This window comes from Gavialis gangeticus, unplaced genomic scaffold, assembly GCF_001723915.1.
Source record: "Gavialis gangeticus isolate Ggan-Ray unplaced genomic scaffold, GavGan_comp1, whole genome shotgun sequence".
NCBI lineage: Eukaryota > Metazoa > Chordata > Crocodylia > Gavialidae > Gavialis > Gavialis gangeticus.
Genome location: NW_017728994.1, coordinates 24,282,471 through 24,293,285, shown reverse-complemented (window position 1 = coordinate 24,293,285; position 10,815 = coordinate 24,282,471).

Below are 10,815 nucleotides of genomic sequence, written 5' to 3'. Positions count from 1 at the left end.
CTGCAAAAGCACCTGAAATTAACGTGTATAAATGGGTTCTGATCACAAAAGGTTGAGAACCACTGCATTGGGGAATCCAGGGATCTTTCCAAAATACCCCTTGGAGTTGCCCCAGATGCAGGCTAGTGCCTGGCAATTACAGTCTAGCATTTAGTGAGGCTTAGGATAATGTGTAATTACAGCAGATGCTTTTTGACCTCACGGCTTTTATTTTCTGGCCTTAACTCCAAAAGTTTCACATCCTGAGCATGTGGATGCATGGAGTTATTCAGAAAGAGCTGTTCCTGATTAACTCCATGTGTAGGCAAGTATATCCATGACAGTAACCATCTTTGTAGTTAGGACACAAACAAAATTGGAAGAGAAGGCATTGTGCATTATATTTTAGACTGTAGCTTGCACAGAGGAAGTTGCATATCACTGTTAATTTTTAATATTATAATATGATGCATCTTCATTGTCATACATTTAAGTCATAGAAAAGTTGTCAGAGTAGGGATGTGTTTCAGGCCATGTTTTTAACCTGTGGAGATATATACAGATACACATCATCCTATAAGTATGAATTTGGCTGTCAGTAGGGAAAAGGTGAATGTTCTAATGGTTAAATCCAACATTACTATCACAGTGCAATCAGTGGCACATTTAATTCCCTTTAGTAACAACTTAATTCTATGTAATCTCTGTTCCACCCAGGTAGTTATGATTCATTTAAAACAATAGGATTTAAAATGGAAATATGCCTCATTTCATATTAATTATGTTCCATTTCAATCCTATTTCCATAGTGAAAGGAGGTGGATCTATTACTCTAAATGACGTAGGATATTTTTTACGTTTTTTTTTAATGTATCCTGAATTTCTTCTCAGTTCAAATATCAGGAGTAGCAGGATTCAGATTCTCTTACTAGCTCTGCCACTGGTATGCTTTTTGACCTTGGGCTCATGACATTGCAGATCTTTGTGTCAAATCAGCTGAAGAGGATAATTTGAAACCAAAAGATGATTACGAAACTTGAGTAAGAGCATCAGAATCTCACCAGCTGTGTTTAACCATTTGTTACTTCCCTGATATCTGTCAACAAATCCTCTCAGTAAATACAGATACTTAGAATTGGCTTGCCAAGTCATACGAAGTAATCTCCAAATGTACTGTCACGTGACTAATGTTTTCATTCTGGATTCCTTTAAGCATCTGTGTCAGTCTTTTTTGCTCCCCTCCCTTTACCTCTCCCCCTAATACTGACTTCCTCCATGTAGAAGCGTGGCAGAGAATGGCCTTGTGACAGATGTGTCAACCTGTGACATGTCCTGTTGTCTGACATCCCAAACCTGCCACATGAACTCAGGTGAGCCTGACACTGAAACTGAACTGTCATTCAAACTTGAACTTCTCAGACCTGGACAGTGTCATTTGAAACCCATCTCTTTGTAACCATTGGACACATCACAGGATCACATAAAACACCTTGGTTTACAATTCATATTGTACCACAGAAAGATCTGTACCACACACGTTTTGCTCAATATTACTTCAAGCATATATCACTGAAGTTAAGGCAGCAGAATGTCGTCTGTCATGCTGCATAATCTACACAAGCCAGGGGCTTGAAAATATGTCTGGGAATCAGGAGAACTGGGTTGTGTACTCATTTCTGCCATGTGACTCATGTTCTTACCTTGAGCAAGTTACTTCACCTCTCTGAACCTCAGTTTCCCTTATCCATAAAGAAGCATGCTGAGTGCAACTGATGAAACTGGTAAGTATTTGAGTAGAGCGGTACTGTTTATTGTATTCCCCTGACTTTTCTTTTACATTTTTAAATTGCCTTGCTTTGTAGGAGCTATTGTAGTAGTATTTGTTTACCTTATATGGGGTTTGTTTTTTTAAAAAAATAGTGCTAACTATTATTCCCTTGTTAAGTAGGGGTAGTAGGGAAAAGAAAAGAAAACAAAGCTTTATATTTAAATAGCCTAAGTGGAAAATACAATAGTAATACAAGCTATTGTAATATGACAAGTTTGGAAACAATGTATAATTTAGGAGGTCTTGTCCACAGTTTTCTCAGGGAAATATTAATTAAAAGAGTGATGACATATATAGGATTTAAAAGAAATCATTCTGCAAATGATTTATAGCAATAGCGGCTTCAGAGCATTAGGATTACTGATCCTTGTGCTGTTCCTTTTCAATGATCATGTGATTGGCCTGTTGTTAAATATAGCTTCCATTTAGTGAATTGACACAGGCATGGGAAAGGTAGGGATAGTTTTCTTTAACCAGCAAGATTTCAAAGGTGTTAGAGATTATACAATTCATTAGTCTTTTCAAAAGATCAAAGGGAGAGAGAGTCTTAATTTGGGCACTCAGTGCTACTGTCTGAGCCTCTTGCAGATTAAGTGGAAAATGAACATATGCAGTGCTAACTGCATGTATTAAAAGCATGAGCCTATTGTTTTATCTCTCACTGTTCACTTCCTGGAGATAATTCTCACACTTAAGACCTTTTGAGATAGTTATGTCTATTGTGAATGGTTAAGCAGCCAAATGGCTGAGAAGTTAGTGCCTAAGCATCTTTCACTGGGTTTAATCCCCTGCTATGGCTTTTCTGAGCAAAGTTGCTAATCTAAAATGAATGCTACCTGACGTCTGTGTCAAACAGTACTCTTTTTATGCTGTGAATGTTTCCTATAGAGGCCAAAGGAAATGTTCTTTTTAATATGATGTCTAGTTTCTTTCTTGAAAGATAAGAATAAAAATGGCAGAGTGAAGATGCCAAAATAATTAGGGTTTAAGACAAAGCTTCCCTATCTAACCCTGAGGAACACAGAGAACAGACAAGTCTGTAACTAAAAGCCACTTTACCCGCAAAGTCAATGTTGTGTTAGTAACACTGAATGTTACACAAACTGCTGCTATTAGATACATGTTGTATCGCTGCATGTGATGGGTACAGACATGTCTGAGAAGTAGTCTCTTATAAGGATCTGCAGTAACCTGACTTCTGGGAAATGAAGACCAAATAAAACAAAGCAACAAGTCTTGTTTCTTGCTTTTTTCAGGTGTTACTGGAATTGGCATAAAGGGAATGCTTTTGTTTGTGTCAATAGCATAGACAGGCCTTGCATGCCTAATGACAGTATGGGAAGAGACAGATAGATTTTAATAGCAATAAAGTGGGTTTCCTTCCAGTGTGAATAGAACATGGGATTCCTGTATGCTGAGATGAAGTATAGCCCTGCTGCACAGCGCAAATATTTAATGCTGTTCTAACTATCCCCTGGTTATTGAAGTGTGACAGTTAATAGCCGTCAGCTGCCAAACCTCCTGAACAGTTTGGTTTCCTAAAAAGAAAATGAAGAGTTAAAAAATGAAGCCAAGTCAGACTAGAAACCCACAAATCAGAAATGTGCCACAGCTTAGCAGGCACATCACCTCCAAAGTTCAATGGGTTGTCGACCTGAGCTGCTTCTCAAATGAGGAAGAGGGGCCTCAGACTGAGAGTGTTCTCTTCCATGCCCAGCTTTGCTGTGGACTTGGAGGATCAAGCTCCTTCCTTCTCAGTGTCCCTATTTCTAATGGGATAATATGATGTACCTGCTTCATAGTGCTGTTTACAAGGCACTTTGGGATGGGCTGATTAAAAGCCATAAAGAAATGCAGCATATTAGTACCAGGTTAGCCTTAGAGAACCCAAAAGCAGTACAAAAACAAAGATAAATGAAGGTCCCATTAAATTAAATGTAATTTAACTACAATTGAATAAACCTTGCAATCCATAATGTTACAGGGGGAGTTAAATCAGTGTGGACTTTTGTCTAAAAAAGAGGTCTGCGTGGCTGTGATGTAATAATTGCATATTATGCATATTATGGGGTGATCAAAGAGATACCGTCCACTTGAAAAATAATTTATTATGAACTGTATTTTATTTATTACTGTTACCCATAAAACCAACTTTTACTCTGCCTAAAAGAAACAGAAACATTGTTTTGTATTGTGAGTGTAATTACTTAGTGCATTTGTCTGTAATTTGTGGATAGATAGATTCACTGTTTCCATCATGTTGTTGCATTACTTCCCCTTCTGTTGGTACAGGGTTTTCACCTAATAGTAAGGGGAAAAATGTCTTCAAGAAATAGCTAAATACAATTATAAAACTACAGAGCTTGGCAGCAGGACTCAAGGACAGAGGTAGAAACTATTTTGATCTCATCTTTTCAGCTCAGTTGGACTGGAAGTGGATGGTAGCTCTTTTAAATGCCCAACTTATTACTAAGACACCAAAAAAGATACTGCACCAAAGCATGTTTCCATCCCTAACCTGTCATTTAAGCATCACTTGCCATTAAAGTACATCACTTTTTATTTCCACTATAGTTGTGTCACCTCCACAGGACAGATGGGGCCTTCTAATTGAATAAACTTTACAAAAAGACTAGTTTCTTACGAAGCCCAGCAGTCCTCCTAGAAATGAAGGTTATTGAAATCTCTCTCAGTAGATCAGTAGAGTATAAATGGAATTACCAATACAAATGCTATAGGGAATTGTGTGATCTAAGTCTGAAGGTATCATCTATCTGTGGGATTATACCAGATGGAATTATTTATTTTAGAAATTGGATTGCTTGAAAATGTAGTTTATAATCACTGTTGGGCCTAGAAAGCGTAGACGTGGCTGCTGTGCAAGGCTTTGTCATCTAGGGAATTGTTATTAAAAAAAAAAAAAAGCCTGAGACAAAGGTAGCTGAAGGCCATGGCCTACAGCCACCTACAGCCACAGTCTTGCAGGACAAAGGCACAGCTAATTATCTTTTGCTGGTGGAGAACTTGGCTGAAAGTGAAGTGGATGAACGTTTAGTGGTGTAATCTTTGCATGTCAGTAAATGACAAGAGGTCTTGTTGTTTTCATAGCTTGTGGGTTTCAGACTGAGGGGGAACGCTACGTATTGTTTTCAAAATGCATTTGTGCCCTAAAAAGTAACTTTAAATTGGACTCTTGATGTCTGGTGTTTGTTGCATCCTGGTGAGTTGGCTGAGTGCTTTCTAAAGCAGAGCATGCTCAGTTTACATATTGGATGAGTTCAATAGGCAACCCTGGCAATTGAATTTAGGAACTGAGAGGGAGATTTTCAGCTGGATATCCTATTGTAGCTCTAACACCAGTGGAGGAATTGACCCAGAGGGTCCGGGAGGTTTCTTTTTATATTGTGCACTGTGATCCACCATCTTAAACTGAGATTTAAAAAGGATTCCTGTGAAGATCTTTGGATTTAGGTGATGCACAAAAGATAGCTCTGTGTGAAGAAAACACCTCTGGAGCTTGTCTCTACCAGGAAAAAAAGAACCAACCTGAGTTTTAAGGAGCTGTTCTAATGGACTTGGTGTTAACAATGACTTTTCAGTAAGACCTGGCAGGGACAAGTTACATTTAACATCAAATTAGTGAGCTATGGGCAAGTCCCTTGGAAACATGTTTACCAACAACTTGTTGACACAGTGATAAACATGATTTATTCCTGCCAGTATGCACTTCAAATATTAATTTAAGACCATTTCAGTTACCACAACTCCTCAAGCCCATGGTAATCTCATCTTGTAGGTGAGGGACACACATTACACAAAACCTGGTTTAAGTGATCAGAAATCGGTTTAAACCTGTAAACGAACAGATGTTCAGTGCACATAAACCAGTTTGAAAATGGCTGAAACTGGTTTGAGATAAAGCTGGTTGAATGTAGTATCAGACTTAACTGATTTGGGTCAAACTAGTTTATGCAATGTCTGTCCCAGACCCCTTGCTGGTTTAAGTTAAACCAGACTCCCCCAGTATCCCAGCATGCTCTCTGGGCTTGGCTCTGCTCCACAGCAGAGCTGGCCCCTCTCCTCTGCTCCTTGGCTGGGGCTCTGGCAGAGACTGCAGGTGTCTGCCTGGCTTTCCCCTGTTCCCCACTCTCCTCACTACTCCCTGCCTTACAAAGACACCTCTCAGCATTAGCTAGCAGACCACATGCTGGCTACATCCATGCTGTGGGAGACAGGACAAAGGCAGACAGGATTGTGTCCACTTAGGGCTCTTTGGAGCTAATCAACACCAGGAATGTCGCTCCCTTCCTTCTTTGGAACAAGTTGTTTAAGAATAGCTTGAACTAATGAGAAAAGCATTTTTTCTGATGGGGTGATAAATGCTGATAACAAAGTTGATAAATGGTCTGTTATCAACGGGGGGATCCCTTCCCTAATCAAAGTGCCCCACTAGGGTCTGGCCATACCCCCCTCAGCTCAGCACTATAGAAGGGAAGGGAGGGCTACTCTAGCATCCCCTGGCTTCTAGCCTGAGCCACTGCAGGCATGTGCCTGCATTTCTGGGATGTCTATACAGTTACAAACCAGTTTAGCTTAGCCGGGTTAAACTAACCTGCAAAGATTGAATTGACTTAGGCTCAGACTTTTTGAATGTCTGTCCCTATCCCTAGTGGAGGAAAGAGCTGAGAGGTTAGCATCTATTTTGGCACCAATGATGGAGAACATTATCCAATGTCCCTGCAAATAGCTTCTGGACAAGTTACTTATTTTCTGCAGGGCTCTTCCTCTCTTTCTTGCTCTGCACACAGAATGCTGCAATTACCTAACACGCTAGCAAAAAAGACCAATAGGATTTTTAATTACTACAGTTTCAGGAACTTGACTATATGGCCTCTCCCACAACGCTGTGCTTCTTACCACCCTGTGGGGTACTGGCTTAGTATGTGTCAGAGTGCAGCCCAGCAAATCACTAGTCTCACTTCCTGCAGGACTTTAATTGTCCCTTGGAGGTTCCCTGTTCATGTACTGACCTAGTTTATCACTGTGGCCTCTAATGGGATCAGAGTGTAAGGTGCCTGGCCTTATAGCCTTAAATTACAGCCTGATGATGTTGTGCAGTACAAGGGGCAGAGAGGGCCACCACAGGCTCATTTTTATTTTCCCCAAAACTCTGCTGATAAAAGGAAACAGACACAAATGTCTGCACTAATCTTCCGCCTCTCCAATCTGCTAATTAGCCCAACTAAACATCAGGGGCTGGGGGAGGGGGTTACCTGCTTCTTCTCAATCCAGCAACAGCTACTAAAATTTATTTTTTAAAGAAAACCACCCTAAACCTGGGTCTTTTTAAAAGGACTCTTGCCGGCTGCCATTCCTGCTGACAAAAAAGATGGCAAGAGGCAAGATTTTGAATAAAGGACAAACATCACATATGCTGTGTGCTATGGAGGACAAATGCAGAATACAAAATATGTTTAATTGCTGAGTTAATTATCTCACTAAAGTCTAAATGTTGTTTTTCGGCACTTCCCCCCCCACTCAGTTGTTTACTTTTATCAGTTAGAAAATAAAAAATCAATGTCATGAAAAACATAATTATATTCCTACTAATCTGAAGTGTTTTCTCATTTGAGTACTGCAGTCTGATGCATTTTATCACTTTCCATCAGATTATAGCACTGGAAATTGCCAGCTAAAAGCTATGACTCTAGAGCAAAAGAAAAGGAGGAGGGGAAAAAAATGCTCCTCGCCAATCAAATCTTATTTCTAATGACAAATCTTCTGCGATTTCCTTTCTGACAATACATGAATAGCTAGTGAATAATTGGTTCAACAGGAGCTTCATTAAAGTCCAAGAGAGAAAGCAGGATCTTTCATGTGAATAATTTGGAATGATTGGGTAAAGATGAGGCATTATTATAGAATTGCCTTCTGCTCCACAGTCAGAAATAGTCAGGCTCTTCCTTGCTGAAGTGTGAAAACATTTTGTAAACAGTTGTAGCTGCTCCCAAGCATCAGATGATTGTGCTATTTAGTGTCGTGACTTTTAACTGCTGTTAATTCCAGATTAAATGTGACCTCTTCCTTCACAAAGCATGAGTAATCAGGCTTTGCATGGGCAGCTAAGCAGGAAGGAGTTAGAGGGAAGATGCTTCCTTCCCTCCCCCCACCCACTGCCTCCCTCAATCCATGTAGGTTGTCATGCTACAGTGTAAGCCATGTGCAGTTAGCCATGTGTCATGGCTGGAATGGCAACTTGCTTCTCCATTACATCTGTGCGATGTTCTGGGCTGTGATACAAGTGCTCTGACCCACCCTCAGGGTCTTCTCTGTAGCACCTGGAATTGAGGCTAGTTTATGGATTTCCTCAGACTCCCTTTGTCTGAAGGCCTGTTCTGCCTGTCCATGGGGCATAAGTGACGTTGGGAGGCTTTGCATGGGATCTTGCCACATGGAATTTCACCCATAAGAAACCGAACTGCAGTCGCTTTTCCTAACGAGTCTCTTGCTGGTGCATTTATCCCTCTTCCTGTTTTCATGCAAAAGTGGACTCTCATAATGAATATCTTTTCCTTTCCTAGTAACTGGTATTGTGACATTTATGCTGCTAGGAGGCATAATATATCACTGTTCTGTCAGCAAACCAAACGGGGGCATAGATATCACCTCCCTGGACAAGAAAATAAATCCAGAGGAAGTAGAGCTAAACTCTGGATTTTTAACAGAAGCAGGATTTTGGTTAGTCTCTTATAAAGACAGGGCCCATCTTAACTATGGATCTAAATCCAGGCTTTGATTTTCAGTTGCATGACTATTCGTGTCCAGGGTTTTGATCTGGGCCCATTAACCTAATTTGCTTGCTGCCAACCAAGGGATTTTTGTGTGGCTGGGTCTGTGCAGTACAGGCTCCGAAACTCTCTTGTAGTCTACAGTTTAAACAGATTTGCATTATTTTAAAAGAAAGAACAGTTACATTGTTTACACTGTAATAACAGATGCTTCAGCTCGTATGAAAACCATTCAGAAATTCTGGCAGCCCTTGGGCAACAGTTTTCTGACTGCATCTGGTTTCAGATGGATGTGACTCCATGATGGGGAAACTCAGTTTTAGGGAAGACATTCCTTTATCGGTGCATCTGAGAATAATGTGGACTTCCCTGTGATGTTTTCCTTAGGGAGTGATTTACCATGTTTAAAACTGGGAGTGAAGGTATTAAAATTTTGTTCCAAAGACAGTCTCAGATAATTGTCTGAAATCTTGGGTTTGTTGTTTTATTATAGTAGTAGAAATACGTCTCAGGGAGAAGTGAGTGGTTTAGGGAACTGCTGATAAGTATTTAGAATGTGACCACAGTTGCTTGCTGTCTGATGGCTCTTTCGGTGACTGCTCAGTGAATGAGTCTTGGTCTGACTTTTAACGAAGAAATGCCTGCATTGCAAAAACAGGCACCACATTTAGTTTCTTTGCTGATTGTTTCAGCAGACAAATCCAATACTGGAAGGAGAATGTATGATGAGAAAACCCTTCACCCTGGATTCCGAGCGCACAGTAATGCAGGTGCGGCTGGTGAACTCAGAGTGGTGGGGCAGGTGGAGTGGCTCATGGGAGCAGGGTGGGGTTTGCAGCCTCCCAACTCCCGGCCAGTGTCCAGCCGGCTGCAAAACTCTCCCCTTCCCCCACCCACTCCCGGCCGGCTGCAAACCCCACCCTGTTCCAGTGTGACGCTCCACCTGCCCCGCCAGCCTGAGTTCACCAGCCGGGCCTGCACTGATGGAGTGCTGGGGAAATTTGCACTGGCATGGGGTCTCAGTGTCCTGGCCACTGGAAAAAACTGAAGCAAAAGTCCCAGATTGGTGTGAACCTACCTGCATATGCATGGCTCCTGAACCAGGAGCTGAGCACTTGCAGGCAGGTTGGCACCAATCTGGGACTTTTGCTTCAGTTTTCTCCAGGGAGCCCAGCCAATGGGTTTCTCCCTGGTCAGACTCTGCTGGGCTGTGAGCAAAGTCACTTGCACAGGAGTGGGGGGAGAGAAGAGCCATGGGGTCATGTTTGTGTGCATATGCGCACACATGCTATCTTGCCCAGCCCCACTCCTGGAAGCCACAAGGCCAGGGTGTGTGTGCGTGCATGCGCGTACACTGGCGGTGCCACATCCCAGATTTCTCTCAAATTATGATGGTCACCCTACATATACAGGTACATAGCTAAATGTGTAAAACTGCCCCCTTTGGCCATGGCCTCTTATATCCTTTCTTGATGTAATCCATAGATGATCTGACAGAATCAGCATCCTATAAACTTTGCTAAAAAGCAGAAAGCAGGCTGCCCATTTTGACCTCATGCCTCACTGATGGCTGCAAGTTTGTTAGTTTGCACGTGCAAAAAGCCTGAGCCAGTATTTGGCCAATCCAGGGCAAACTGAAACCCAAACCAAACCCTTGTTACATGCATGGCTGCTCTTCCAGGCATTGAGCAAAAATGATTCCTGAGCCCAGTGCCCCAGCTTATGTGACGTTCATGGAGCAGTATCAACTCACATCAGCTGAGTCTATGGCTCCTAACACCTAAGGATACTGACTGCAAGTTAACCTGCAGGGAGAATTGATTTTCATGTGCTAGAGCTCTATTGTGCATAAGTAACATCACCCAGGGGTAGTCCCACTGAGATTATTTGCCTGCTTACCTGGGTAAAGATACCAGTGTGCATGTTTGAAAGCTTTAGCTTTTCCTTGCAAAGGATAACACAATGCCAACCTAGGCCATTAGGAGACTGTTCTGAAGAACGAGGCCTGAATTTTGCATATTTTCTTGCTCTTATATCCCACCTTTAGCCTGCATGTGACTTCAGCAAGGCAATGGATTGTTGTTAGTGAACATTTCTGTGGGGAAGAAGCAATAATGTAAGTTTAAAAAATACTCCTGGGGCATAAGGGTATGAGTAACAGTTTGTGTGAGTGATGCTGCCATTCATAAAAAAAAAAAGGATAGTTTTGCTGTAGCAGCT